Consider the following 26892-nt stretch of genomic DNA (forward strand, 5'->3'; position numbering starts at 1 on the left):
TTTTATTTGTTTCATTGCCTTCCCGTTGCCCGGAAGACATCTCTATAAGGTCACCTACATTTCTATGTTTGGTGCTGTAAAGTGTTATTTATATCTCTATCTTTAAAGTATCTTTTTATCTAAAGAATATCCTTAGTCTAAGTATATAGACATATAGTATAGGTATGTATGTAGGTATAGTATGTTATTATATAATCTAGTCTTTCTATATATTTATAGAGGCCTAGGCATGTATTTGTGTTCCCATAAACTTTTTATTTGTAATTATTATATTTCATATATTGCACCTTTTTTATTCTCCCGCTGCTATTTTACCTACCTTAGAGTTGGCTGAAAGAGATCTCTTTTAGAGATAAGTCCTCCCTTGTTAACGTCTTTTTGATGTTTATGTAACTAGTTGTAAAGTGCAATTAAGAATACTTTTATATTATCTACGAGCAAGTATTTATAAGTTCATAGCTTGCTTATCATATAACAAAGCAAAATGTTCCCTTCAGTTAGACGTTGTGTATATGAAGCAAAGGTTCGAATATCAAAAGGCTCTAATTCTGCGAGGCGCACAAATTGACGGGCGTTGAACGTTACCGCGGAACTATCGCCGATACTACATCTAGACCCCCAATAACCAACTAACGAAGTCTGGCAACATATCTGACTTATTATTCAGACACTACTACTATCATGTTCGTTGTAAGGTGGATGATATCAACCCTGGTGTCAGGGTTATCATTAAGCAGCCAAAGGTCCTTAATATGGCTCATGAAATGACTACGTACTTACATCAGTACATAGTAATCGGGACCAACGGCGTAACGAGCCTTCCAAACAGACCATCTTACTTTTGGACAATCGGATGATCAGCCTGCAGTGTCCTAACCGAACAAGGGATAACAAAGTGATTTTTGTGATATGTACTTACCGGGATTTGATCCCGGGTATACCGGATCGTGAGTCCAACGCTCAATGGATCACTGAGTCAGATACCTACAAGTTACAGACGACTTTTTGACGTGTTTAGGATTTTGAGTGAGCCATGCAACGGATCGGAATGCAACGCCTTGCTTTCCTCACTTCCTTTGCCTCATTTTTTTTGACGTGACTTATTGTAGGTTTGCCGCAGATGGCATTAACTACTTGGCCAGACAAATGGGGAGCGCTGAAGGCTCTAACCCGGTACAACGTTTAAGACCCTTTGCCTCAACTATTCGACAGAATTCATTCTATGTGGAAAATTCAAACATTAGGCGTCTATACGGTTGTATCTTGATGGGAACTATCGCTGGCATTGGCTCGCACTTTTCCTGTATCCCAACACTTCTGATATATTGAGGAGATTCCGACGTTTTGTCACAAAAAGTATACGGGCTGTAAGGATCGGCTATCTGGAGATTGAAAGAAACAAGCGTTCGGAACTACATCTGAATTATTACTGTCATAATTGATATACAATATTACAATATATCTACTCTATACTACATGACCCACCGAATATAAAAAAAATATAGTTTTTTTCAATTATAATTATGAATTCCTTAACTAAAATACATTTATGTTGTGTTGAACACTGACTCTTATGGTACAGGTTCTTACCTAGTATAAGAGGCAGGGTATTTTATTGTTATACGTACCAACATATTTTCTGTATTTTTGCGTAAAGTTTGAATGTATGTTTTGAGTCAATAAATATATTTATATTTCTTTTATTTGTTCGGTTTATTGAACAGTTTTTTTCTTTATTAAACTTAACTTATAAGGATTTATTTATTTATTTATTTTATTCGGGATAACAACAGTTTGTTTTACATAAAGATATTAAGTTATAATTTACAATATCATCATCAGCAATTTAAGAGCCACGCTCTTGTCGGTGTAGCATTTTCCATTCCAGTCTATCAAAGGTCAATTCCTTGACTTCCATATAAGACACGACGTTAATCTGTTCCATGTAAGCTCTTCTTGGTCTTGCCCTTCCTCTCTTTCCTTCTAGATTTCTTTCTATGGTGTTTTTAATAAATTCGTTGTGTCTTATTAGGTGTCCAATCATCTTGCCTCTACAATATAGGTACGCCAAATAAGCTATCCAGTTATGAAACACTTTTTAGTAAAAAGTAACTGATTCGACTAGTTGGAAACTACTCTATCTATCTGATCGTGACGTCATTCAAACTCGTTAAGTACCTAAGAGCAGACTTCATACGCCATTACTGTTGCAGCAATAAACTCAGCCTTACATTTCGTGGCTGACTTTGCTGACGTATCCGTATTTTTTGCTAAATAGATTTGTGTGTTATTGACAATTGTAAAAGAGTGTTGCAGATACGTCATTTCGTGACATCAGCTACGATTTATCGGTGGCAGTTATGCCTGCAACAAAATGTAGGATATGCAACTTCCAGTTCCTATCTTCCCTCATATCTCCTCCCTCCCGTAATAAGATACCGATAATTTGGCAGCCCTATCTGTGTTTTCGACTGTCGTTGTTTAGTCCGGGAAAATGGAAGGCTATTTTCTTAGTGAGATTGAATACCGTATGTGCTGCGAGTACAAGTTTTTATGTCCCCTCCTTAATAGGGAGTTTCGTCTATGATTGTTCTAGCTTATTATGTAGCGTCGTATTCTTATTTACTATACTGGCTTTAGCTAAAATGTAGCGAGGGAACGAGGGTAGTAAAAGACAAGTTAATTGCAGTACGGAGTCTCCAGTTCAGAGTTAGTTACATACATACATAAACTCACGCCTATTTCCCACCGGGGTAAGCAGAGACTATAGCATTCCATTTGCTTCGATCCTGACACACTTCTCTAGCTTCCTCCACATTCATCAATCGCTTCATACACGCACGCCGGTTCAGAGTAGATCGTATTGAACCTTTTCTAAGAACATCTCCAATTTGGTCATCGTAAGTCCTTCTCGGTCTTCCTCTGCCAGCCCTACCATCAACTTTCGCTTTATATACCGCTTTTGCAATTCTATTATCCTTCATCAGAGTTAGTTACTGTTGTTTATTTATTGCTTACGGGAATCTTCTTTAATAAATAAAGTAGTTAATTAGGTGGAATTAAAAACTAGTATCTCTTCAAAGCAGTATGTAAGGACAGGCGCGCACTACGAGTTTTTCGCCGCGCGGCAGAAAAGAGCAGCGGCATAATGTCGCACTGTAATACTGTACCTTTTTTTTTTGACGTGACTTATTGTAGATTTGCCACAGATGGCATTAACTACTTGACCGGACAAATGGGGAGCGCTGAAGGCTCTCATCCGATACAACGTTTAAGACAACAGGCCTGAGGGTGCCCAGTTGGGCGCGAACCTCGGCTCAGGGCGTCGTCTGAGAGGAAAAATATTTGAAAGAATTAATCGACCCTAGTGGGTCGATAGCGATAAGCGCTGAATGAGGGAAATCGTCGACCACGCCGGCGGGGTCGGTATCGGGGTCCTGAAGTGTTTGGAGTCGCGAGCTGATTGGCTGCCTCTATGGCTAGAGTAATAGGGTCGTCGGGATCGTATATTACGTCTTTCGGACGCCGATACTTTTCAGTACCGTCCCTAAGCGGAATGTTGTAATACTGTACCAAACAGTTTTAAATTGTATTGCGCGCACTTGACGGCAGAGCCGCCGCAGCGGCGCGGTATTACAGTGGGACATTATGCCGCTGCTCTTTTCTGCCGCGCGGCGAAAAACTCGTAGTGCGCGCCTGGCCTAAAGCGAAGGTTGGTGCTAGGGCTGGCAGAGGCAGACTTCGAAGTTCGAACGGTCACGAGTACTAATATGTATACACTTTGAAACCATGTCATATTAGCTTTATTGCAAATGAAACCGTAAGTCTCATTAAATGTCAAATATGATAGTGCGACAAGGTTCTAAAGTGGGTATATGATGTTGCTCATGACTGTACTTGACTAAATTCGAAATGTCCTTGGAATATGTTCAGTACGAATTGCGTGTATGAAACGATCGATAAATGTGGAGGAAGCAAGAGAAGTATGTCAGGATCGAAGCAAATGGAATTCCATAGTCTCTGCTTACCCCGGTGGGAAATAGTCGTGAGTTTATGTACTCGTATGTATGACTGGAAATTACAATTGGCCTTAAAGAAAAAAAAAATAAAACAAATTGAATTCAAATTCAAAAATATCTTTATTCAGTAGGTAACATAGTTACACTTTGAATCGTCAATTTTTACATAACGAACGTCTCTTCCGCCTAAAACTACTGCAGCTTTTCACAGCGTGCATAGCCGGGGAAAAGAAGCTGCAAGAAAAGCTCGGCACAGGGCCTTAGACGTTCTTTAAAAAGAAAACATAACGTAATGTTTAAGTAATCAGGTATTATGTTTATTTGAAAGATGGGTTGATATTGAAGTATCTATGATGTTTATTCTGTCTAGCCATAACACCTTTGAATAGATAGTGTAGACTAAACATCCTGACCTATGGCAAGTTTGTTATTGATAAAATTATAGTAAATCATTTTACGATTCTACCTACAAAATTACTACAATCTTATATTAACCTATTATTATATGAACCTAACGGCCTCCGTGGTCCAGTGGTTAAGCGTTGGGCACACGATCCGGTCCTGGGTTCGATTCCCGGTGGGGACATATCACAAAAATTACTTTGTGGTCCCTAATTTGGTTAGGACATGCTGCGGCTGATCACCTGATTATCCGAAAGTAAGACGATCCGTGCTTCGGAAGGCACGTTAAGCCGTTGGTCCCGGTTACTACTTACTGATGTAAGTACGTAGTTCTTACATGAGTCATGTCAGGGGATTTTGGCGGCTCAATAGAATCCCTGACACCAGGGTTGATGAGGTAGATAACCCACCTCACAACCCGCACGATAGAAGAAGTATTATGAACCTTTACTTGGGTCATAGAATAAAGAATAATACTACGTATAGAACGGCAACTCTCCCCACCAGGGTCTGAGCTAGGTTTACCTCACCCCCTCGAACATAGTTTAGAGTTAAATCGTGTGGTGTCACATGTCACACACACAGATGCACGTGTACGATAATGTCAATGTGTAGTGTCTGTGTAAAACGAGGTTGTTTTTATGAAGTTTCCGGGGTGTGCGTGGGTTCAACACCCCTTATTCTCATCATCTTCATCGTCGTACGACCCATTGCCTCCCCTTGAACCCCTTGTATTACCGAGGGGTACCTTTCTACATTCAACTACAGTATTACGCGTGCTTACCCTCTTACTGAACTGCAATTTTGTCTTCCCTTCACTCATTACGTCTGAGCAATAATTTACATACATACATAACGTATACATAGCCTATTAAGTCTCACTCGTCACTAATTTAAGAGCCACGCTCTTGTCGGTGTAGCATTCTCCATTCTTGTCTATCAAAGACCAATTCCTTCACCACTTTAAAAGACACGACGTTCGTCTGTTCTCTTTAATCGGTAAAATTCGCCTTCTCTTTAATCTGTTCCATGTAAGCTCTTCTTGGTCTTCCCCTTCCTCTCTTTCCTTGTAGCTTCCCTTCTGTGATTATTTTTAAAAAAATCGTCGTGTCTTATTAAGTGTCCAATCATCTTGCTTCTTCTGTCTTCAATAACTCTCAATATTTGCCTCTTTTCTATTACTCTTTCTCTTTCAGTCCAACTTATTCTTTCCATCCTCCTCCAGCACCACATTTCAAAGGCCTCGAGTCTCTCTCTGTCTAAGTCCCACTACTAGGTAATTAATATACAACACACAAATCATCACGCCAGTAATGAATAGATAGACAAAGATGTTTAATATATACACCTACTCCACTCCATGTATGTTGACCGACAATATATTTTATAAAACGAATTAATTTATATGACACAAATTTTAAATTAAATTAATAATATATTATAATCATTTGATAATTCGTAAGTATAATGTCTTTACTTATATTTTATTGCACGCGTTGTGATATTTCTATGATGAAATACACAATAGAACTTGATGTGTCATTATGATACACCTTATCTTACTAATATCTTCTTAAAAAATATCTTCTATATCTTCTTATCTTATCTTACTAATATATAAATGTGAAAGTTTGTGAGTATGGATGTTTGGATGTTTGTTACTCTTTCACGCAAAACTACCGAATGGATTTTAATGAAACTTTACAATAATGTAGCAATAATTGTAGTAACAATAAAAAAAAGAACAGAAATTCTTGAGGGTGTTGGGTCGGGGGGCGGTAATCCTAGACCTAGACCTTCCTAACCTAATGTAGTTTCCAACTAGTCAAATCAGTTACTTTTTACTAAACGTCAAAACACGAAATTACTATGGAATTTGTATGAAAAAGCATACTCTGACGTCATAGAAAATCGTGACAAAATTTCGCACTTTCTACTACATTTTTCTTTATTAAAATTCATAAGTAAGTTAAATAGAAAAAAGAAAACGTGTTTTGTTAACTTTAGATCTGTCTTTATTTAGTAACCAGAGATTCATAATTTATTTTTGACCTAAGAAACTACCCAATTTTAAAACTCGAATTTACCGGCGAGTATCCTTACGAGGCAAAGGTCATTTGGCAGAATGAAGCAATCGAGATTTGTTTTTAATTATGATTGTAGTTTTAACCCGTATTTGCCGGGGTTTTATCTCGGGTTGCGAACTTGCGACCAGGTGGCACGGGCCATCGGTGAATCACGTATTAAAATGCAAATGATATCGCATAATGGTCGCGCGAGTGCGTGGCGCGCGATTTGGTAGTACCTACTACTGGATATGGCGCGCTCGTTTTATCGACTATTTTGTACGTCGCATTAACAACCTTTGTATAAAAATATTTCACCATTTGTTTTCAAGCTCTTTTATACGTTAAACCGGCATTTTTAAAGGCATACTTTTGCCATATTACGGAAAACATTTTCCCAATTCCAACACCTCAAATTCCCATCAAAATCTTGGCGTACATAAATCGGAGAAGCTTTAATAAATCCGCCGTATCAGATTAAAGTGACCCATTTTACCTCGGGAACAAAGGGACACGTGTAGGGAAACCCTATTGATGTAAAAATGGTGTTACTGAATTGGCGTTATCTGGAAGCTGGCGAAAACGTCGCCGATGGAACGAACGCGCCGGGGTCAACGGCCGCGGCACAATGGTATCGCCTTTCTGTGTTCTGCCTGACCCGTTAGCTTCTTTGCAGCGATAACACGCATCGGGTACACACTACGAGTTAACGAGTAGATCGAGCGTAATGGGTTTAACACTGTTATTAATTATTAACATACAATGCAATTGCAATACAGTTTATTTGCACGAAGATATAAAATACGTCTCTAAGTAAGAATACATTTTAGTCTGATTCCAGTTTATTTGCTTTTTGTAAACATAATTATTTAACTATATCTGTAATTTTCATTTGTTAAGAGTGGAAGAAGCGAAAGTAATATCAGGATCGCTGTAAGGAGAATTCTATGGTCTCTGACTACCTAGAAATTGTCGTGATCTTATGAATCGTCGTTGTCTCCCTAGCATTATCCCGTTTTTCACAGGGTCCGCTTACCTAACCTGAATATTTTGGTTTTTGACAGAAGCGACTACCTGTCTGACCTTCTAAGCCGCGAAGGGAAAACTAGCCCAATACAGGTTAGGTCACATAGGACACTGGTTTCCCTCTTGCCTTCCGCCTCGCAGTACTCTGACGCGAGTGCGATGGCGCCCAGAGTATTCTATTTCAAAGCCGTCCTAAGACTCCTGTCCTCCGCCTCTGAATAGTACTGACAGTTACTGTTGCCCTCTGTCAGGTTCCAGGTTACAGTCCCTGTGACTTGCCCCTTCCGTCCTGCATTGCCGTACCGATGGCTCCCATCTTCGTCTTTGCAACCGTTGAGGTCTTTACGCGTATCCCTGGGCAGGGGTTCTAGGTTATACCCACAATAAAACACTATAACGCATAAAAGACGAGCTATAACTAACTCTATGGCATCTTTACGCGGTGCGTACGCGCGCGAACGTTACGCAAATCACTGCAACCTAAATACGCTAAAACCGTCCAAGTGTGAGTCAAACACATAATGGTTCCGTACCTATATTTATTATGTGATTTTTAATGATTTGAAATAGTATTTCTATTAGGTACCTAAAACTCTTTATTCGTACAGGGAAATAAGTACTGTTGAAATAAGAAACAATATGATGTCATGTAGGGGTTTAAGTGCTTTTTTAAACTAAAATCAAAATTAGCCCAATCCATACAGTTTGTACTTTGTATTGAACTTTAAAAAAATATCTTAAATTAAATTGCTTCTATGCTGTTCTGGGAGCAAATAAAAAACATAGAACACGTTCAGCTGCTTGTCTTCCCGGGCATGTCGTAAAAACCGACAGAGGGATTGCGTCCTCTAACATGATGGACTAATGTTATGGGCGATAGGCTGATCCCTTATCACCATAAGGTTCATCATATCCATCTTAGGACTTCGTATCAACAGTGGCTGCAAGTTGTCTTTGATTACTTGTGGCTCTGCCCACCCCATTTGGGATTACGGGCGTGAGTTTATGTAATCCGTCTCCACGTACATCGTATTCAACTTAAAACTATTGCCACAGAATAAATAATAAAACTACGTATGATATTGACATTAGGCAGCCAAACTAAAAAACCCATATAACAATATTTTATGTTTTTTTTTATAAAGAACGAGAGGCTCTTGTACTTCTTGTTTTTCTTGCAGTTTCTTTTCCCCGGCTATACAGGTTGTGAGAAGCTGCAGTAGTTTTAGGTGGATGAGACGTTCGTTATGTAAAAAATGACATATATTTTTTTTAACATATAGAATTTGAATGTAGAAGGGGCACTCTGCCCCGCACCGATATGAGTTTGGAGCGCGCCTGATTTACCTCCTTCCCATGGCCACTTGAGTCTATTTAAGCCATTGAAGAGGAGTAAGGGAGCACGCACGGATTGTCTGTCTCGTTCGCACGCACGGTAAAAAACGAGATTTTTGGAATATTGTTTGGAGTGTCCGTGCTGTTGCACCAATTGTAGCTACAAACTGTTTAAAACCCATTTCTAACCACCTTGATACGTTTGGATTGCAGGTGTAAGTTATGTGTTTGACTCTATGATAATGAAATGACACGAACGGACGGACATGACGAGATTACAAAATGGCAAACGGAACCCTAACAGAGTTCGATGACCTTTAAATACCTAGTGTTACGTATGTTGCTTAACCTTATGAAGCTAACCTCATATGCAACAGAGTTGCGTGTAGATTGCTTGTAAAATTTTACTACAAATAGATATGATTCATATGATATGATTCCGTAATTCGTATTGGGGCGGGCAGCTATGCGATTCAGAAATCAGAATCATTTATTCAACATTAATTATCATGGTAAAACTTGTCGAAGGGCAATTTAACATTTTTGAATATAAGTCATTTCGCAAGGTGTTATGGCTGAGGAGAAGAAATGACAAGAAACTGCAACAGCGACACATCTTTGAAAGTTTGAAATCGTTTTTAAAGATGACGTTTTTATGACTTTTAGATACTTGTCTTTATTTTGTAATCAGAATTTCATAATTTATCTTTGACCTTTTAACTAGCTAAAGGGGATATTGTCGTGAGCTTATTATTATGTTTTTAATGAAATGTGGCCTTTTTAGATCCTCAGATCAGATATCTGGGCAATGTTAGGGCATAAGTGTTGCTTATGGAAGGACACCGACCGTACCCAAGTATCATCCGGAGAACGTAATAAAATGTTATCCGTATGAATATTTCGAGAAAACGCAGCGCAGTTTATATTGCGAGGCTAAAGTGGACTTTTTCAGTTAGTGCATAGAGAATGAGAGTCTGACGGAGTGTCGTGAACTAAATATAAAAGGCGAATATATCGAGGTACTAGGTACGGTCACGAGTATTCAGGGTGTTAGTGACATCGTAACGAATACTAAGGGGGATGATTCAGACCATGATTCTCAGTTGATAACAAGTGGAATTTCCTGTCAGAAAATTCATATTTTTTTTTGTTTTTTTTTTTTAATAATTTTTAGGTAGCCACACAAATGCGCGCGGCTATACAAATGTGTATCGGCACTGGCAGCGGCCAGCCGATCAAAACAACTTGTCATAACGTGTCTCAATTACGCTCCGCCTCTATCCGATATTATCCGAAACTTTTATTTCAAGTTACTTAATTATTTATTTACACACTTAAACACTTCTAAACACAAAACCACACGACACGAACAACACTCACACACACGAACGATACACACTTGTTTTTTGACACGTACATATTTATATAACTCGGATTCGGTTACGGTTACGGATGATTTTTTATATCGGATATCCGATAGTTTCGGTAACGGTTACGGATCTCTGTATGCACCTCTGCTTACTTCTTCGGGGATACCTGTGTTGTTGAAATGTTTCCTGCACACAGACGCGAGAAAGCGGGATTTTGTAAACAGCAAACAATATCCCGTGACAATCCCCGCGCGTCTCTTTCTCCCGATAATTAGTATTATATTTCATTACGTACGTTCCAAGGATTTTATTGTGAGTCACTAATAAAGTAGTGTAGTGTCAGTTAACAATCTTAGTGACGTAACTCACTATTTACTAATTAAGCTGGCGTTTCATAACACCATGTGCATTGATTGTGTCACTCGTATTTGGCGCGATTTATTAGTATGTTACTAATAAAGTAATTCTTCCCAGAAAAACAAAGAAAAATATTTTTATTTTAGATATATATATACCTTTTATTTTTTTTAGTCTCTTCTTGTCTCGGTGGGATATAGGCGTGGGTTTAAGTATGTATGTAATTAAATATTTTTAAAATTACGGATATGTATCCGTATTTTTGGTGGAGTGTTCTGATACTTCTTTAATTATGATTGTAATCGAACTTTTTAACATACGCGCACGAATAAATGAATTTTGAATTTGGAATACATCAAGATCTTCGCATTTTGCGAAAGGTAATGTACCTTTTTTTTGCGACTGAAGGCTTGTATATTTTGTGTGCCGCCTTATTATCAACAAAGACTAAAGATAATACCAGGTTTAAAATTAAGCCTGCGTCACGAAATTACTTCTTGTCAAAACCCCAAATGAATCGCGATCGTTATTATCAATAATAAAGCCACCAAGCTCACCAATAAATAAAACATAATTATAGATACTTGTTTACCCCCATCATGATGGCACAAAATGTCCTTCATTAAAATTTTCGCTTTGATCTTCCAAGTATTTACTACGTTTTCTGACAAAATACCCCGATAAAAATAGAAAATAACAAAATTTATTTACCAATGAATTTTCTAAATTGCACCCCTTACTTTGTTAGATGGCGAATATTTGCGAATCTACTGTTTGCCGAGTTCAGTTTCAATTACGAGATGGATGAAAATGAAGTTCTTGTGAAATGACGTCAGAAATTATCTCGTAACGTTCAGCTGTTGATGCTGATCTAAAGAAACGCATTGATTCTCCTCCGGCGATGTAATCGAACCTATCCCAACAAAGTATAACTCTCGGAACGAAGTTTTTGGCTCTCGGAGAATGTTAAACACGCCAGGTTTCACATTAATCAAGTGGTAACCTTGCCAAATTATTCTACTCATAGGGCCTGTCCACATCACCACGGCACGACGTCGTCGCCGTGGAACGGTGCGGTGCCGTGGCGCGGCACGTTGCCGTAACGTGGGAATTTACGTTGCCGTACCGTAAAAATGTACCTCACGACACCGCAAAGTTACACGTTGCCGTGCCTTGTAAACTTTCGGTACATTCTTCACTAAATAAATAACAGTCTCGTTGTAGATATGGACCGCACAAAACGTATTCTGCTTCTGTTGTGTGTGTAACTTTGCGGTGTCGTGAGGTACATTTTTACGGTACGGCAACGTAAATTCCCACGTTACGGCAACGTGCCGCGCCACGGCACCGCACCGTTCCACGGCGACGACGTCGTGCCGTGGTGATGTGGACAGGCCCATACTCAAACCTTGAGTCCGGATTGGATAAGCGTACATGTGTTGTTGCCACGCTGAGCAGCGTGTCGCTTAAAAATAGTAGTGACAGACTTTCATTAATTAGGTAACTTGTTTACGTAGCTCTTGAAAGTAGCGCAGTTTCTGAGACGGAAGGCTCCCCACGTGGAATCTGTTTGCAGAGGAGTCGACGCGGCCGCGTTAGGATCTCACACGAGACGCGCTTTGAATCCACGATTTGGCTATACGTGGCTCGCATTCTGTATCGCGCGACCTAAATGCGCGCTGTACGTCTATTTATAAACTTTAAATGATATTTGCATGCCGCTCCCAAGGGGAAGTGCATTATGGATCGCTGGAACGCTGCTCATGTGTACTCAACATTCTTGTAAAAGGAAGCGTTACAACATCTCGCTAACTCCACGTCCTAAACTTACGGAACTCACTTTTGGCGATTTCAGCAATTTCCAACTGTAACCTTTCGACGAAATACGCTATCCGACTTCCTATTGAAATTTCACTGAATCTTTCCAAGCGATAGCAAACACTATAGAAAAGTTTATTTTGCAAGTTAGATGTTCCATTCTACAATTTTTATGTAGACAATGGACCATATGCAAATGCGAGCTTACAAAAATACGTCCCGAATGTAAAACTTGGGTCCAGAATGGGCGTTGCCAAATCCACGGGAAATCCATGGGAGTGAATAAATGCGGTTCTAACCCCGTCCCGGGAAGGGTTCAGCTAACGTATTTAACGTAGTAATGTGTTCTTTATTTGATTAGGCCAGTTGGATGGGCCCTTGTCATCTCCTTCCAATAGTTTTGCGGAGTTTCGCCGAGTGGAGTCCCATGTGATTCGACTGTCATTATCTAATTGAAGCGAACTCGTGATGATACGTTCCCTGTTTTGTATCTAGATGCCTATTTGTGGTCAAGTGGGCCCGTTGCCCGTGTCACGCGCGGAATTGACGCAGGTGTACGAGGGCCGATCGTGACAAAACCAGATATGCGTGCTGCGTAACACACAATCCATGCTCATTTTTGTAAAATGTTCAACGTCGCATAAACTAAACGGAGTGATACGTCCGACCAAGGGTTGACCAAACAAGCCATTAATCAGATGGAATACAAGACATTTGGAGCTGGGAGCACGTGCAAAATATGGTCTGAGCTTAGAAATCCTAACGGTTGTTGCGTGTACGGCTATTTAGAGCCTCTTCGTGTAAGAGCAAGATTCCCTTTACATTCACTATGTAAACATTATTATGCTCGCTTATCTAGTTTCTTACCTCACTCTAGTTTTGTTGTTGTTGTTATGTTGTGGTGTAGTTTTTGGCATGTTGTGGGTTGAGAGTATTCGGTGTTGTGACTCATTATCCGCCTATCTGTATCTGAACGGCTTGAGCGTGTGTTTATGTAACAATGTTATCTTGAAAAAAGGCCGCGAGCATGACTTGCTTTGTTTATATTGGTCTCAACGGAGCATTATTGTCGGTTGCGTAATATAGTACAAGAGGATTATCGCAGAAGAGTCTTTGCAGTGCTCTAGTGATTCCATTTAATTCACTGTTGACTTTAATATTAAGGCCGCTCTGTGCTTGAAAGATTAAACGTTGAGAAATACCTACTTTGAACGTGGATACTACGTGCTCGTGTTTTAAATCCTTTGTGGTTCGTATCGTTTTAATGAGATACAATATCTGGTTCACGACCTCAGCAAAGTTGATCGAGTAATTTCAAATTTTAATGAATGGCCTAGTTTGTGTGTTATGCAAAAATGTAATGTTATTGTCAGGAATTAAATAGGTGGCGATCTGGCCGAGTAGATAATGTCTGTACTCGATAAACCAACAGTGGAGTAAACATTACATAACCAGCAGCTTATAGCTACAATATATCTGCGGTGTCAGGTACAGATACGGGCGCTCGTTCGGAGTGCGCAACTTGACTGTCAGCTGTTTGCCGGGTCGTCGACCGCAGGGCTCGTGACGTCACGGCCCTGCCGCGCCCACGCCCCCCTGCCCCTCACGCCGCGGCCGCGCCCCGCCCTTCGGCCTGAAGGACAATTATTTGCAGGATACCATTCATCAAAGCACAAAACTGACGTTATATTAGGACGGTCAAAATCCCAAGGGCTTTTGAGGGCGCTTACGATGCGTTTTGCCATGTTGTAAGATACGCGGTTTCGTGAAACTGTGTCACGCACGCTCGTTTGTAGATACTGCGTGTTCGTATGTGGGTCTCGCACGCAGCGTTCAGCCTTTGTACGTTCTCCTTTGCCAGATGCATTCTCTCGTTTCGTCGAGTTTTTCGTACGGCTTTTCCAGTAATGAAGTATGGAACGTTGTACTTCGGAACATTTTTAATTTCGCCCTTCCTTCCTCGTAAAGTTTCTTTAGAGCGTTTATTTAAGAAAGTTCTCTTAACAGAATTCTTATTATTAAACAGTAACTGTTTACGTTGTCCACATTTTATCCTGCTCCGTCAAACAATTTCGCTTCGAGAAAATACTCTGTCGTTTGTAATTTTTTTTTCTGTATTCCCGCGGCCTTTTTGTTGATATCGTTACGTCTAAATTGTTTTCTTTCGACACAAAAAGCTTTCACCACTAACCGTTAACATTTACTAAGCAACCCCATTCCGGGAGCGCGGAGATATATTATTTTTATTTTTTGGGGTGGACAAGTATCAACGGGGTGTTATTAAATAATGTTATTAGAGAATTACGGACAGGCTCGCAAAGCCATTAGGTAATGTGAAATGTTTCACGAAAATATCTTTCTATATCCTATGTCTAACGCACCATAAACACTTATTACGCGTATGTTTATGGAGTTACTCTCTCATTTATTCTGTTTAATACAGCAGTTTAGTCTCCCTTTCTTTCAACGCTTCACTCGTCCTTATTAAGTGAGATATTGTAATCACTCTTTATCTATTCTGTATCGCTAGCCTTATTACTTACCTACTATATGGAATTTCTTATTTTCAGTCTTTAAAGTCTATCTTTTATATTTGACTATTTATATTAATCTTTTTATTTATATTGAGTTTAAACTTGTATATTTTTCTCAATAAAAAAATAGCTGTCAATTTTATGTCCGTAAACGTATTGTTTTAATAATCGTATATACGACTTAACCCTTTCATGGACAGAGATCATGGGTCATTGATGGTTCATAATAGGTAATATGACACTTTGGGATCGGAACGTCATTAGACGTTCTGTCCTTGAAAGTGTTAAATACTAGTTTTAACAGCCTCCGTGGTCTAGTGGTTAAAGCGTTAGGCTCACGATCTAGAGGTCCAGGTTCGATTCCCGATGGGGACATTGTCGAAATCACTTTGTGAAACTGTCCTTTGTTTGGTAAGAACTTTTCAGGCTTGAATCACCTGATTGTCTGGTTCCGTGCTTCGGAGGGCACGTTGGTCCTGGCTATTAGCCGTAAAAACACCTCCACCAACCCGCAGTGGAGCAGCTTGGTGGAGTATGCTCCATAGCCCTCCAGTTTATTGAGGGGACGCCTGTGTCGAGCAGTGGGTCGTATATAGGCTGTTTATGTATGTATGTTGATGCTAGTTTAAGCAAACCTAACCACTTATTAAGCTGTTCGCGTGTGTGGGCCCTAGTACTAATTAACTAGCAAAGCTCAAAATTCATAGAATACAATTGAAATACTAACACAGCTCACTGTTGTAGTTTCTATGGGGTGGGCAGACCCACAACTTATTATTGGACAACCCACAACTTGCGAAATGACGTAAATTCAAAAATGTTACATTGACCTTCAACAAGTTTATCCATGATAATAACGTTGAATAAATGATTCTGATTTCTGGACCTACTAGGCGTACGTTGGTCTTAGATATGATGAATCCTGCTGACAAATTGCCTTCGTCATAGCCAATTTGTATGTACAACGCATTCTGTTCTTTCGTTCACTATGTTTGAAGTAGTATAGAATTCCTTCATAAGTTTGGCGGGGATTATTTGTAAATCTACCGTTTAAGTTTTTTATTTAAATAAATAAAAAAAAAAAAACTTTTTGGTAGTTACTACACATGTGATATGACAAGTTTATATTTGGTTATAGGCTGCTTTTTAACTTATATCGTTTTTATCGACCTCCGTGGTCCAGTGGTTGAGCGTTGGGCTCCGATCCGGAGGTCCTAGGTTCGATTCCCGGTGGAGACATATCACAAAAATTGCTTTGTGGTCCCTAGTTTGGTTAGGACATTATAGGCTGATCACCTGATTGTCCGAAAGTAAGATGATCCGTGCCTCGGATGACACGTTAAGCCGTTGGTCCCGGTTACTACATACTGATGTAAGTAGTTACATGAGCCGTGTCAGGGGCCTTTGGCGGCTCAATAGTAACCCTGACACCAGGATTGATGAGGTTGGTACTCCACCTCACAACCTACACGATAGAAGAAAATCATTCTTATTTTTTTAATAAATATTTTATTGAATGTTTGTTCGCATTAGCCTACATATTATATCTTGTATGGTGCCTATTTGCTCGTGTTATGTGAATACTACATTTATTCCGTCTGTCGTCACATTTCTATTGCAATGTCTTACTATTGTCTTCTAGTTTGCATAATCGCTTCTAAGACCATTTAGTCGTTCTTAATTGGTCAGGGGTGAATAAAAAAGGAGCTCGGTGGCGCAGCGGTAAACGCGCTCGGACTGCGATTGTTGAAGTTAAGCAACTTTCGCAAAGGCCGGTCATAGGATGAATAACACCAAAAAAAAAGTTTTCATCTCGAGCTCCTCCGTGCTTCAGAAGGCACGTTAAGCCGTTGGTCCCGGCTGCATTAGCAGTCGTTAATAACCATCAATCCGCACTGGGCCCGCGTGATGGTTTAAGGCCCGATCTCCCTATCCATCCATAGGGAAGCCCCTGCCCCAGCAGTGGGGACGTTAATGGGCTGATGATGATGAATAAAAAAGTTGGCTAGAGGAAATTTCTGTTTGAAATGAGTCGCGACTTTTTATTTCTTTATTTATACATTTATTTTATTCTTATTCTTATTTATCTAATAATTACAACTATAAGTTACCATACAGGCACGTGCCCAAAGCGGTAACTTAGACACATAAATATAATCATACATTATTATTGTATTAATATTTACGGTGGGTATTAAACTTATCAAATATCCTTATTATTCTAATCTATTATCACATAATATTTTAATTATAGCCTCTGCGAACCTCGCCAATGAAAAACTGAACTGGTCTATTTTGTTGGCAACCTCATTTAATATCTCCTATTTCTTTTGTGTCGTATGTATGTGCGAGAATAACAAATTTATTATAATGTGACGTGAATCAGTCATGTTTTAGTAGTATAAAGTCCAAATTATGTAACAAAAGACGACCATCTCTAGCAAGGTAGACAACATTATAAAAAAAACCGATAACTTGTACTCGAATGTCACTACCGTCAAGGTGCAATGCTATATCAACACAAACGCGTAAAAGACACAAAAAATGCTGAATTTCCTTTTGTGATAATACTACTGCTCTCAGGTGGGGAGGTGCTCGTCGTAATTAAACAATTCAGCAATTCTCTTGAATAATGTTATATTTTCATAAACAATGTTAACTCTCCAACTCTTCATAACAGATTACCGCAACCGAACAAAATTCCACGTCACCGCCTTTTAAAAAGGCGGGAAAACGTTCCCGTTCGAAAAAGAAGAAATCAAAATAAAAACAAATGAAATAATATGCCAGTTCCAAATTAAAAATAATAAAGTCGTGACACAGATTCACGACTTTATTCCGTCTGTTATTAAGTTATATAATCTAATAATAATTAAATAATAAAATAAACATTACGAACCCTAACACTTTATATATATCCTGTAATTTGCTGATTTGTTCATTCCATTATGGGAAAACGTAGGCACAAGAATATGTTCGTATAAGTGTTGTCACTTCTATTCCAATGCCTTCCTAGTGTCTCGTAGTTTGCATAATCGCCTCTGAGTCCATTGACTTCCACATAGCCGTTTACGAGTTTAGCGATGTTGACTTTATAGTTTTCTTTAGGACGGACGTGACTCCCCGACTGTTAAACTTAGTGGGCTTGGTTTACTTAGTCTGAGCTTCAAATGAAACGGTTTCAAACGATTTTTGTTGTGGATTCTTATTACATGTAAGGACTTAAGATCTGGAATCATTGTTAGCTTTTATCGTATTTAAAGTATTAATATTTGTAACATTAACAGTTTCTTGCTGTATCAGTTTCCTTGCATAGACATTTATGTCTTTGAAACCGTAAAGTGTTCGAACAGAGTACCGACAGATACCAGATGTAAAAATTAGATTGTAATAGTGCTGTTGCATTGAGCTTAAGCTTTCTTTATTCCACAGCAACGCTAAATCTTACCGCCTAGGGTCTAATTATATTAAGGTCTATTGCTCCATCTTCAATAGCCTCTACGCCTATTATGATCATAGCAATGCAATGATCGCGCAATTTATTCGTGAAACCCGACATTTATTGCTAGGTTTAAGCGTCTGTGTACCATTATATAGGCTCTAAAGGTATTCAAGACGTCATATTGACTTTTACGATTGTAATAAACGCCAGGTTTTGCTAACAAAGTGGCTATGGGCGTGGCTGGAACCTTGGTGTCTTTAGGAACTGGCTTTCTATGATTACTTTTGTAATATTTCTTGTAATTGATGTCTTTAGTACAGTTTGAATGTTCGATCCAAGGCTTGTTTACTGCTATATTGACCTTTACATTTTTTGCACCGGGACTTGACTTTCAATTCAATTTAAGGTTTACTATTTGTACAGTGAGCTAGGTTAGTTCGATTTGAAAAGTAGGTAAGTAATTTGATTTTGAAATCGAGCATTTCAACATGTATTATTGTGATATCAAGGTTTTAAATGTCATGAATAACTTAACCGACTGAGTAATCATTGTTGTACGTATTGTTATGCCTGTAAATAGTCTAGTAGAACTAATGTACCAGTAGTTCTATTTTACCTCAATTTGGATTCCGATTCATTCGGTCAAAATTGATCGACACTTTTTTACTAAGTACCTATTATCTCATTTTTTTATATATGTTCTGGCGCCCCAATGTCTGGGATGTCAGCATTGGTGTTTTATATGTCTGGGCGTCTTTAAATGTACTTATGAATGTTAGAATACGTTCGAATATTAATTACATTAATTTCACTAGAAACAATAGGAATAAAACAAACATAAAAGAAGACATAAATCAAGATCCAGCTTGAATGTCTGGTCTAAATGTAATTTGTCTGTATATCTCTACTAAAGAATAGAAACTTAAATATTTCAATTGTGTTTCAGCTCTAAGAACGCACTGCTGATTAATGGTTTAAATTATTTATTTCGTTTCGTAATGCCTTAAGTATTAAAGGTTTAGCTTTAGTTTCAGTTTATACATTTTGGGAATATAAATTGTTAGATGGAAATTGTTATTTGTTTAAAGCATCATCTATTATTTATATTTCGTGTTTGGTCACTTTGTTTACTGTATATTTCATTGCGAATTTTATGACTTTGCTCTTGACTTTGACCTTTTCTTGGATTTAAAACAACCTTGATGGAGGAGTTTCATAGAGATACAAGACAATACCTATCTAATAAAATATTTTTTTTGTTTCAGGTACTTATTATTCAGTGCGAGACAACGATTTGTACGTAACCAATACAGTAATAAACAGACCTGATTTATTCGTTCTGTGACCATGTTATTTTATATGGAATTTGCATTTTGGATTGAATCAAGTGAATTCGTTAAGACAACAAATTATTTGAATACAATTTTTCACCATATTCTTAAAATGACAATGGGCACTTTTGTATGAAACTTGGTCCAAGAACCTCCACTGATGAGACTTATATGTAATGAAAGCTTATGCTTTCCCTATGATTCTGGCAAAGTTCTATCAGATTCTGTCCCGGGGTTCTTTTTTTACGGCCATGTTTGTCCTGGCTAAAAATGTGATAAAATACAGTGGGAGCTAAAATCGACTCAAGATTTGTTGCTGGATAACTAAGTCTACATAAATAATTATGTATCATATTGTATATCATTTTAAAGAGGATCTTTTCCAAAATCCGAAACATAAAAAAAAAAACAAAAAAAATCTTTTTGTAAGCGAATTATAGTCAATTTATATCTGCAGCGCCATTGTTTCTCGATAGCTAAGTTCAAGTTTCATGCCTTTTACCCCTTCCAAAAGTATCTTACCGATTTTTTTTTATATTGTTCCGGAATTTAATCTAAGTGATAATAACAAGAAAAATAAATAAACACCTCTCCGATAGAGACCGCCTAAGCTATTGCCTATTGCAAGAAATCGTCATCATTAGCAAGTCATTACGGTATTGCATATAAGCTTATCAGCAACTTGGAACTTGGTCCAAGAACCTCCACTGGTGAGACTTGCATGTAATGATAGCTTATACTTGTCCTATGATTCTGGCAAAGTTCTATCAAACTCTGTCCTAGGGTTTTTTTACGGCCATGTTTGTCCTGAGTGTACAGTAGTGGACTGCAAAATCACCTCAGGATTTGTTGTCGAAAAACTATTTAACTAAGTCTATATACATAATTATATATCATAATGTATATCAATTTTAAAGGGGAAGGTTATCAGAATCAGAAACACAAATAAAAAAATGCATTATGTAAACGACTTTTAGCCAACTCACGTCCGTAGCACCATTTTTCTCAGCAGCTACGTACGAGTTTCGCGCCTTCCAACCTTTCCAAAGGAGCCCAATCATTTTTTCCTTCTTCTGATATTGCATTCTTAACCTGACAAGTGACAACAAAGAAAAAAAAATAAAAAAAATAAGAAGAAATAAAATAGATACCATTCCGATAGAGGCCGCGTAAGCTATGGACCTCGTACGTAGCTGCTGAGAAAAATGGTGCTACGGACGTGAGTTGGCTAAAAGTCGTTTACATAATGCATTTTTTTATTTGTGTTTCTGATTCTGATAACCTTCCCCTTTAAAATTGATATACATTATGATATATAATTATGTATATAGACTTAGTTAAATAGTTTTTCGACAACAAATCCTGAGGTGATTTTGCAGTCCACTACTGTACACTCAGGACAAACATGGCCGTAAAAAAACCCTAGGACAGAGTTTGACAGAACTTTGCCAGAATCATAGGACAAGTATAAGCTATCATTACATGCAAGTCTCACCAGTGGAGGTTCTTGGACCAAGTTCCAAGTTGCTGATAAGCTGATAATATGCAATACCGTAATGACTTGCTAATGATGACGATTTCTTGCAATAGGCAATAGCTTAGGCGGTCTCTATCGGAGAGGTGTCTATTTATTTTTCTTGTTATTATCACTCAGATCAAATTCCGGAAGCAATATAAAAAAAATCGGTAAGATACTTTTGGAAGGGGTAAAAGGCATGAAACTTGAACTTAGCTACCGAGAAACAATGGCGCTGCAGATGCAAATTGACTATAATTCGCTTACATAAAGACTTTTTTGTTTTTTTTTATGTTTCGGATTTTGGAAAAGATCCTCTTTAAAATGATATACAATATGATACATAATTATTTATGTAGACTTAGTTATCCAGCAACAAATCTTGAGCCGATTTTAGCTCCCACTGTATTTTATCACATTTTTAGCCAGGACAAACATGGCCGTAAAAAAAGAACCCCGGGACAGAATCTGATAGAACTTTGCCAGATTCATAGAGAAAGCATAAGCTTTCATTACATATAAGTCTCATCAGTGGAGGTTCTTGGACCAGATTCGCCCATTCTCCTTTGCGGTTGCGTTTCTGTAGATGTTTGAGTATCAGTTCTATTCTATACATTCTCTTTTCTATCGTCTCTACTTCATTCAGTACTTGACAAGACTGTTATAAAAAAGGTGTTCTCGAATCTGGACGATGACTCAGTAAGTATGAGGCACTAATCTCATATAAGAAGGCTATCGCCGGCGCCCGCGCCGCCGTGCTCCATGCCGTTGTTGCGCGCGGCATGGCGCACTCGTGGTCTGCACCAATCGCCGCGTAACCTTGCGTACGATGATAAACAGATGACGTCACGCGCTATATTTAACCATGTTTGTGTCGAGAGCGGAGCGCGGACGTGCGCGCGCGCGGGGTCAACGCTCTGCGCGCCTATCTGAACCAATCTGAAAGTCGCTAACGATACTGCGATACGCCGCGCCGTTTGCCGATTTCTATAAAACTACGATGCGTCGACGCATCTGTTCTGTTTTGTTTGCATATCTGCCTACCTTTGCAATTTTTTTTGCGGGTTCATGACCTGAATACCAATTAACGAGAACGTCTCATAAACTCGAAAGTTGAACTTGAATGAATTGCAGTTTGTTATTCTAAATAGAGCGGTTGTCTTGTAGATTTTGTTGGGTTGAATAATTTTGTCACAATAGCTTACACCACGTCTTAGAACCGACAGAGGCAGTCGTGCAACAACGTGCTCCTTCGCAACTTGGCCGAGGAAACTTGAAGCTGAATGGAAGTGCCGATAGTAGCTCATAAGGATGACTGAGCATTTCCCGAATTGGCATTCGGTCGGCGGGAACGCTTTGTTCGTTGTTATCTGAGCGCACAGCAATGCCTGTAAACGCTCTGGGCGGGCGATACGCCGCTCGCTGACAAAGGGCGCAGTTAATGCGATCCCCGCGTTCTCCAACTCGCCGTCCCGTTTTACGGGTTACGCTGCCGCTCAGCTGGAACGCTTTCAATTTGCCGGGACTTAGCGAATTCCCATTTTACTCAAGGTCCACTTGCACAAAAGCGTCCATTTCACAACACTGCCCGGGCATAATCCGAGTTGTAAGTGGCTAATACGGGAAACTCCACTCGGATCATACTCGCTGGCGTGAATTTACGTAAGAGGGTTGTTGAACTGACTCACATAAATTTTGCGTTTGAAATAATTGCGGACGGTTCGGATCGGATGCTACTTTCGAAAATTTCGTGTCGAAACTCGTAGTATAAGTGCGGCAAATTGCTTTTATTCGACTGGTAGCCATTAATTTGTTGGTTACAAGTGACCGGAGACGATCCGCGGGATTGCGTGCGGGCGACAAGAGGGCGTTGACCCTCGATACCTACGGCGCCGCTGCGTACACGCTTGCGAGCGTCCATAAACCGCCTGCGCCTCCAGTTTCTATTAACAAGGACATTTCGCTCGACTTGTTACCGCCGCGCGCCGCGACCCGCCGAATATTTACGTGCCTTTGCCCCCCAACTGTTCTGTCTCATATTTTTCTTTATTTGCGAGTTCAAATGCCGTCGGTACGGCTCTCGTTACATGCCACAATAATTTTATTTGCAGACGTGTCTCGTTACTGCCAGTAGTTTTGAGTTACGTAATCGAATCTACGACTGTAACGAGCAAATAATGTATTGTCTATAGTTTGTTTTTTGAAAGGAAGGGCGTATGACACGGGATGGTTAATTATCGGATTGGCTAGTGGTATTATCAGAACGGTCGGCTGCGCTGGTGACCGTAACCTAATCTCGCGTTTGACTTTCACCGTGTCACAGAGGTGAAATGAATAACGTCCAGAAGATATTTTTGAGAATCATCTAGATTACGTTGTCGACTTGCGTTATCCGCCCTGTGCATTGCTTTCACGAAAATAACCGGCGACCTTCGCGGAGTTAATTTATTTGGTGTGTGCCAGCTGTCAGAGGTACGCGATGTGAGTGATACCAGCTCGTGGGCTCAGAAATCTTTATTATTAACTCCTCCAGTATTTGGCAGGTGGGTGACTTACGTAACACCATCGACGACGCAGCCTCTAGACTCCTACTAACAGACGAACGATTTCCATCAGTATAGCTGTCAAATCATAATCTCCCTAGCATTATCTCGTTTTTCTCGACAGGGTCCGCTTACCTAACCTGAAGATTTGACAGGTCCAGTTTTTTACAGAAGCGACTGCCTGTCTGATCTTCCCACCCGCGAACTGAAAACCAACCTAATACAGGATAGGTCACATACCTCCGAAAATGCATTTCTCGGGAATGTGGGGTTCCTCACGATGTTTTCCTTCACCGCTGAGACGTGATAATCATTTATGACCCAAAAATGGATTCGAAAACAAATTCGACAATCATTGGTATTCGAACCTGCGACCTGAAAGTCATAGACAAGCGTTCTACCAACTGGGCTACCACTACTCACAAATAATACAGCTGACAAATAAGTCAGATAAAAGATAGCTGTCGCTTCCGTGAACTTTCGATGTGTTTAAAATCTTGAGCGAGGGTGGCTCACTCAAGCCTACCTGAGCTGGTTGTCAAAATTTACTAAACGTATCATAAACTCACGAGGCACTGGGGAATGAACTCTATGTGAAAAATCAAATATTGGGTGTCTAGTTGGTTATGCCGTCGACGCGTGATGCTCAGCTGATCGGTGTTGATGAATTATGATTGACATATCTGGTGTAGTGCAGCCAGTGATGTCAGACCCTCGCTCGGTTGCTACGAGGATGATGGCTCCATCGATCAAACAGCATACATATTCTGACACTAATCGTGTGTGTTTTGATGCCAGGGTTAACTCAGTTTGTCCCGATTCCGGCGATCAGGCTGTTAACCGTAGAGGGTTAGGTTTTCGCAAATGACCTTGAATTTCTCAAGCGTTAACTAGAGAATGTAAGTGGAATTCCGCCGCCTCTGCCTACCCCAAAGGTAAATAGAATAAAAAAAAATCAAATTAATTTCTAAATAATTTGCAAACTGACGTATATGCAATATTTTGCAAAAATAATCAAATAATGTCTTATGACAATGGTGCAAAACGGCCTTCGTGGTCCAGTGGTTTGAGCGTTGGGCTCACTATCCGGAGGTCCCAGGTTCGAATCCCGGTGGGGATATATCACAAAAATCACTTTGTGATCCCTAGTTTAGTTAGGACATTACAAGCGATCACCTGAGTGTCCGTAAAGTAAGATGATCCGTGCTTCGGAAGGGACGTTAAGCGGTTGGTCCCGGCTACTACTTACTGATTCATTTATTTATATAGTATATGTATATGTAAGTAAGTAGTCGTTACATGAGATATATCAGGGGCCTTTGACGGCTCAATAATAACCCTGACACCAGTGTTGATGAGGTTGGTAATTCACCTTACAACCCACATGATAGAAGAAGTAGAGGCAGTATTAATGATGGATCCTTGGTTTTTTTTTATGTTCTGTTTTATGTTCTGGTTTGTTTTTTCTTTTTCGATATAGGTATGCACTCATAAAAATATCAACTAGTAATAAACTTTCAGAAACCTAAGGACATTTGTTGCCACTACGAGTATCTAGTATCAGGCAGCCACATAAAAGTAAATATACATTTTACCCTTCTAACTTGTATTATCTAACCTCTATAAACTCAAAATTGCTAATCCCAACTAACCAGAATGTATTCGCTTTCAATATCCAAGACCAAGATTATATAATACCGAGAATTTCCTTCCAGAAATTGAAGGGTGTCTTGAATACCGAAATCAATTCCGCCAATCTAAATTCTGTTATCTTCTATTCATTACTCGTAATCGAAAGTAGTTGGGCTATCAGTAGCTTCACTCCGACCCCTCAAAACAACTGGGCGAGTGTAAACACAGGCGGTCATTCTTGCCGAATCAATACATCCCGACTTCTTTTAGGAGACCCCTGACATTTCGAGATGCCTTCGGCGATTCGTACCGTGATGACAATGACCGAGGTACTTTTAAAATAGGGTTGGTTAGTGCCATCAGGAGACGTGTATTTGCATTCATTATGAAGATTTTATTAAAATAAACATATTTTGCAATCAAACGTTACGTAACGTATAGACAACAAAAAAAGAAAATAAAAAATAAAAAAGGAAGAAAACAAAAAAATCCTAGTACTAGTACCTAGTAACTCTTAAAAAGTAAATAAGTAAATTTCAAGACACCTCGGCGAACAAAATAGCTTAACAATTTTCAATAAAGTAAATATAAATAGAAAGCTTACGTGAGATTTTTTTAAGGGAGTGAAAATAACATTCAGAAGAAGGCGTACGAATCAATATACATAATATAGGGCTGAAAACAAGTTTCGTTTCGCAGGATAAAGAGCTTTCGAATATTAACGAAGAAAAAATACTGAAACAAATATTCTGTATTCTGTAATGTTGTAACATTTAAAGAACCAACGCAACATATAGTCGTTTTCAAACAGGGTGTAGCGGCGCCACAAATCATGAATAAAAAACCACTGAATGAAAAAAAAATATCGCCGAATTTATTTTACAATAATATCGATGATCATAGAAAATAAACGATTTCTTAAACTTACACTGCATTGAAACCAAATCTTATATGCAAACGAATAAAACAAAGGCCAAGCCACTGAAAGACCTCCCAAGAGCTGTGTGTCGACGATCGAAATAATTCACGTGAGTAATGATCCGGCGCACTTTGCTCCTGTACTTGACTATGGAGGCTGCGTGCCTAACAATGCTGCAAGCTAAACCTTTACTAAGCCCGGATGGGCGATGGACGAATTGGGGATCCAATTCGTTCAATATACGCCCTTCTCGGTCTTCCTCTGCCGACCTACCAACAACCTCATTGATCAAGTTCGTAAAAGTATTTTTATTATATAAAAGATTTCGTATTCGAATGTTGATTGTTATGGGCGATATAGGCTGATCCCTTGTCACCATAAGTTTCATCGTATCCATCTTAGGACTTCTCGTCAACAGTGGCTGCAAGTTAAAATCAATCATGCAAGTCAAATCATCGAAGAATTTGCAAGGGCAGGATGAGGATCCGATAGCGTAAAAGTTAACACGCTTGTTCCAGCTCGACGATAGCTGTAGGTTCGAATCTCGTCCGAGTCAGAAGTTCATAAATTCGTCCATTTGTA

At 39.2% G+C, this 26892-nt stretch overlaps 2 protein-coding genes across 4 annotated transcripts in view; both read left to right on the plus strand.

Annotated features, from left to right (window-relative positions):
- LOC126371488 (blood vessel epicardial substance-like) overlaps positions 1-26892 on the plus strand; it is a 242854-nt gene that overhangs the window by 130880 nt on the left and 85082 nt on the right. Inside the window, exon 8 of one of the 2 annotated variants that reach the window (XR_007567050.1) lies at positions 9868-9885. The exons of the other annotated variant lie outside the window; for it this stretch is intronic. The gene's annotated coding sequence lies outside the window, so the exon portion shown is untranslated. Of the gene's footprint in view, positions 1-9867; positions 9886-26892 lie in introns of those variants that run through there. 2 annotated transcript variants of the gene reach the window in all.
- Positions 1-26892, plus strand: part of LOC126371526 (max dimerization protein 4-like) — a 405754-nt gene that overhangs the window by 45583 nt on the left and 333279 nt on the right. The window lies entirely within an intron of this gene.

Source organism: Pectinophora gossypiella, chromosome 12 (genome assembly GCF_024362695.1).
Source record: "Pectinophora gossypiella chromosome 12, ilPecGoss1.1, whole genome shotgun sequence".
Classification (NCBI taxonomy): Eukaryota; Metazoa; Arthropoda; class Insecta; order Lepidoptera; family Gelechiidae; genus Pectinophora; species Pectinophora gossypiella.